Source organism: Frankliniella occidentalis, unplaced genomic scaffold, assembly GCF_000697945.3.
Source record: "Frankliniella occidentalis isolate FOCC.00 unplaced genomic scaffold, Focc_3.1 Scaffold71, whole genome shotgun sequence".
Taxonomy (NCBI): Eukaryota; Metazoa; Arthropoda; class Insecta; order Thysanoptera; family Thripidae; genus Frankliniella; species Frankliniella occidentalis.
The window spans coordinates 417046-422461 of record NW_026267201.1 but is presented as its reverse complement, the minus strand read 5'-3'; the positions used below and the strand labels follow the sequence as shown (position 1 = coordinate 422461).

The 5416-nt window shown below is 53.3% G+C and overlaps 1 protein-coding gene across 1 annotated transcript in view; it reads right to left on the bottom strand.

Annotated features, from left to right (window-relative positions):
• The window catches only part of LOC113217482 (polyamine-transporting ATPase 13A3-like), a 28138-nt gene extending 24107 nt beyond the window's left edge, over window positions 1–4031 (bottom strand). The window contains exon 1 of the mRNA XM_026437393.2: window positions 3665–4031. The gene's annotated coding sequence lies outside the window, so the exon portion shown is untranslated. The remainder of the gene's footprint in view (window positions 1–3664) is intronic.
• Between the last annotated feature and the right edge of the window lie 1385 nt (window positions 4032–5416).

Genomic DNA, 5416 nt, shown 5'->3' with positions numbered 1-5416 from the left:
CGCCCCGCCCGCCCCGCCTCCTGGACACGCCGCGGTATGGTGCCGCAGCTGCGGGTGCTGCTTTCTTCCAGCGCGGCCCGATATGCGCAGGTGGTGGCAAAGCTCGTGAAAATAATTTATCTTGACCCGGCAGTGATGATGGGGAGAGGTTTACAACCAGAGGACAAAATGGTATACCGGTATAAATCGTGTCTCTTAAAACGCAAAACAAAATCAAAATCAAAAAAGTAATACTGAATTTAAAAAACCGTGCTTACTGAGAAAATTAGTACTTTCGAAGTCCCTTACAGTCTCACTTAGTTGTGCTTATGGAATGGTTCCGAATTTCGAATCGTTCCTTTATGAGTGTATGTAAACATAAACAACCAGCAACACTGAGGTTTCTTCTCTTTCCGGCCCCTCGCAGTAGGCAACCCGTCCGTGCGCGCCTGTATGGGGTACTATGTATGTAACTACTATGAAGAAGAAAGGAGTGCGGGGTAAGGCCACTCTGCATTGAGAGTGGGGTGAAGCTGCCCCGCTCTGGAGCAACACACGAGCTTTATCTTATCCCTGGCCGTGCTGACCTGGTCGCCGCCCGGTCCACTTAGCACCAGCAGTCTCTCTCGGCCCAGCTGCAGAGGGAGTCAGTGACGCCGTCGTGAGACAACGTCGGCGACGACATTCACCGGAAGGACGAGGGCGGGGCGACGCGCGGCCCTGGTCGTCGCTCCGGCCCGCACGACGGCAGGTCAAGACAAAGCGGGCTGCGGTCACTTTGAGTCGACCGCTAAGTAAATTCGTTCGGACCGAGCCGCGCTCCCCGCTGAGCGCGAGTCGATGCACCACCGACCGGGTCGATCGGGTCCACGCCGACCTGCCCGACTTCCCCCCGGGTCCCCGTCGTGGGGACCACGCAGCGGCGGTGACCGGCCGGGAGCAGCGCGTCGGGAGGCACGCGACACCAGCCAAGGCCAGGGCGGACCAGGCCCCCGGCCCGGCCCCGGCCCACCGAAGCGCGGCGCGGCTGAGCAGCGGGTCCATTTAAACGTCCCGTCTCCGGCGAGCCCCGCGCCGGGCCGCCTTATTGCATAAGGCCCGAAACCATCATCGAATCACCGACGCGCCGCCACGCATCCACACCAAATCAAAACGCACCCAGCACAGGATTTTAAAAAAAAATGAAAAAAAAAATGACATAAATGAAAAATTTGAAAAAAGCTTCACAGATACTGAATAGTTAACACAAAATTGCATGTCTTTTTATGAAATAATTATTATTGTCATCTCACCATTTTTCATTTTAAAAAATCCGAAGAATTGCGTTTTAATTTTTTTTTAAACTGACATTTCCAATTGAGAGGTTTTTTTTCCTGTGACATTGTAACTTTCGTCATACATAACAGTTGTGTTACTCACATTGGATTAACACTGGCAGAATGCCTTTCCTTCAACAGCACAAAAAAGGCACCAAAAAAGAAAAAGAGGAGCGAGAGGTCGCTTGCAAAAACGAAATACAGTAGTAGGAAAAAAAATATCCTGAGTTTTCTAGTCGGCGAGGCGAGTCGCCCCTGAAAGTATTGGTTTGCTCTGTCCATCGGCACGGTGCAGGGCACCACGACAAATTGTGGCGAAGGCTGGAGGCTCCAGCTGCTGACCGGCCGGCCAGTTGGAGGCGAGAGCTGCGGAGGGAAGCTGCGGAAAACACCCACGACAAACGGCCGAGAGGGCCACCTCAGGGCTGAGAGCGTCTCTCATCAAAAGAACCACCGTCCCACTCGACTAGACGAGTGACTTTATTGATTGACAGCAGCTGAGATAATCACTCAGCCAAAAGCACCTCGACTTGCATCGCCCGCGACGGGCCTACCTGTTGCCTTGTTGCCGTCCAGCTAGTGTGTGTGTGCTTTGCCCGCAGCCGTCACGTGACTGTGATTGGTATTGTTCAACAACTGCACTGCCTCAAGAAACCTCGAAGCGGACGCGATGATTGAATTTGATAGCGCTGGAGACGAGAAGACCTAAAACCTTGCCGGAGGTTTCTTTGTGTCGTGCCCATTCGTTTTCCGCATTATAGGGCTTGGGTATAAATATCATGGCATTCTCAGAAAGTTCTGGGTACCGATAGGAAGTGAAAAGGGCCTCATGATGTATGTACCTAAATATCACGAGGTCCCTATCAGTTCCCATTGCAGTTCCTCTCGAACCCTCTGAAGGGGTGGCCTATGATATTCGCACCCCACTTTTACAGACACAGCGCATGTAGGATCATCCAGAAAGTACTCCGTTATTCGCCGGTACGCAACTGCGAAGTTTAGCCGAAGCAAGCTCTCAAGGCGCCAGATAGGTAGGCCACATCTTGCCTGCAGTGCATGCGTGTATTGCGGGTTGGCCTACCCCGAGTCCCGCAGGCGCCGAAGGTTCCGTAACTTTGCCGAATGAATCTGAGGAGAAAAACGGGCGTAGTTTCTGAATAATCCATAGGTGCACGCCCCCTGGGAGTCTGGGGTGCCCTCTTCCATGGCGCCCGCACACGCGTCCAAGTCTCCGAGGACCTCGACGAGCTCGTGAGGCGGCCCGGGCCCGGCCGCAAATAAAAGATAAAGCCATTCGTCTCGGCACACAGCGCAGGATCCCGCGGCTCTGGGAAAGGTGGCAGATTAACCCCAGAGACAACGTGACGTACGACAACCCTGCAAATCTAAACTGTATGATAACAACGTCAGTTTAAAACTCCAAAACTAGAGCAGGAAAACTAAAAATTTAGTGTAAACGGGTAACTGAAATTAGTTTTGAAGTTAAAATTGTTAAAGTACCATTCAGTAAGACATTTGTGGCGATGTGCGCAACCCACATGTGCCAAGAGGAGATCGCCTTGGCGAGGGGGGAATCACTAGTAGTGAAATAGTTCGTACACCTTCCCCCGCCTTCCCCCGAAATAATGCGAAATAGTTCGAATAAGAGGAAAATAGACCCGAAATAAGGCGACATATAGACCCGAAATAGAGCGAAATAGACGCAAAATAGTTCGTGAAATACTGCGAAATACCTCGAATACCCCCAAAATAATGCGAAATAATCGTGAAATAACCGGAATGGCAGAAGAAATGCCACGAAAAATCCCGTACGCTACGAACCAAAGTGATTTTCCCCTCGTGCCTATGGAGCCTGTTATCAGTCGCGAATATAAGGATAAAGCCCCGCCCCAGGCCCGGAGACGAGTCATCGACTTATACTGAATTCGGTAATCGGTGGCGGCTGATTCGATTACTCGAACCGAGTTTGACATGAGGAGATTAGGTCAGAAGGCCGCAATAATAGATAGAGATAGGGGAATGGTCATGAACCGGCAACTGTCTTCAAGTTGAAATGATTTTAAAAAAAGACAGAGGGAAAAGATTATGCTCGAAACCTTAGAGTGACTTACACTGGAAAAAAACGAATGTGATGTGTGTCACGTCAAACTGATGTGACCAGTTGAGGTCACAAGAATTGATGCAACATCATAGCTGAAAGGTATAGGCAAGGCATGACACACAAGAGGTCACGTGACCAAAAATATGGTGACACCACACATGCGACATACCAAGGTTGTCACACACTTGTCTGTCGTGACACATGTCTCAGTAGTTTTTCCAGTGTAGGCTGGGCATGCAGTTTTCCCAGGGTGTTCCGTGGTACTTACGGGCAGAAGGACGAAGGCGCGCTGCTGTAGAGGTCCAACTATTCCTCCATGCTGCACAGGTCGTACTGCACAGGTGCGGCGCAGGGCGGCTCGCCCAAAGTCTTTAGCTGCCCCGCGACGGCCCCGGAGTGCCTCGGCGAGGAGGGAGGAGGTGCCCCTGGTCCCGGGGACCCTGCCGCAGGGTGCAGGACCGCGGGGGATGTTGCGCAGGTTCTGCCGCTGGCGTGGTGTGGCGGGGCGTGGTGGGGCGTGGCGGGGCGGGGTGTTCGGTGGCGCGCGGAACGCCGGGTGGTGTGCCGCGGTTTGGCTCTACTCGACTGGCGCGCGGGATCGCTTCTGACTGCCGCCGCGCTGCCGCGAGCGCGGCCCGCGGCGTGCCGTGGCCTGCCGTGGCGTGGCGGGCGCGGCAGGTGGCAGCAGGGCAGGGCGACGACGGAGCGGCATAAGATGGGATGACAGCAAAGCCCCCTCCCCCCCTCTCCCCTTCCCCCACCCCTCCCCCCACCCTGCCTCGCGGCCGCGGGTGCGGGTGTGGGTACTCGGACCGTGACAGCGAACACCCGAACACAAAACGGATACCGAACGAATGGCGCGACAAAGTAGAGTAGTCGTTATCGAAGTGCATTCCTGGTTCAGACAGCGGTGCGCCAGTGCGTCCGGCGCAGGCAGCGCAGCCGCGCACCTACCTGGGGCGCGCTTGCTCCCGAGCTTGCTCCCGAGCGTGCTCCCGAGCCTGCTCCCGAGCCCGCTCCCGAGCTTGCTCCCCTCCCCACCCGGCCACGTTGTTTCGGCGATAAGCGGCCAAAACAACCCCCGCCGTCCTTCCGCGCACAACGCGAAAATGTGCTCCGTTTCTCCTCCTGCGCCTTCCACGTGTGTCTACATGCCTCGACTTTCAACGGACGTCACATACGGAAATATATCTGCACACCCCCAAAAATCTGTTTTTTGTTATTATAGTGCATTTGTTTTTGTTAACTTGACTATCTTGGGCTACCTTGAGTACATTGCGCTCTACAGAGCTCTTTTTGACGAAATGAGTGGATTTGCGCTGCCTTGTGTGCGAATGTGTGTTCAAAATTTCGAGAACGTGCGGCAATAGGGGGGGGGGGTATCGGTCCGCCCCACCCATAGTAAGTGGTAATCTCAGACATCTGGGTATCATTCAATTTTTGATGAAACTTCCCTGCCTGACCAGTGACCAATCCGATGCTTCTTATCCGGGACAGTTGCGCCGCCAAACGAGCGTGTCGTAAAAAAAAATAATTTTGAAAAGACATCGGAAATTTCTTCCGGCCAATAAAAGATGCAAGCTTTCCTGCCGACGCTGCCACCGAGACTCAATCAGGCCGCCCGGGTTAGAGACAGTAGGGCCTCCGCGGCCTGGTCGTAAAAAATGTCGCACGTCTGGACTTAACTGGCGAGTACAGTACATCGCCGGGCCCCTTCGGACGGACCTCTGCGTCCACGGGTCCGAGGGCGGGGAGGACTCGGCTCCAGGCCAACGCGCTGGAACGACAAAATTATTTCGTTTTATTTTTCGTTCTGTCCTTTATAATGCAAAACCGCCCAGTAATGTTCATTCTACTCATCGTATTTGAGGCGGGGTATTGCTTTTACCAGAGCGTTTAGTATACTAAACGGCTGATGCTAATTCAACGTGAAACAACGCTACATTGCAAAAGCAAAGGTGCAATAATACACCTTTTAAACTGCTACTGCATTAACTCCTTTGTAAAGGCATTACAATTA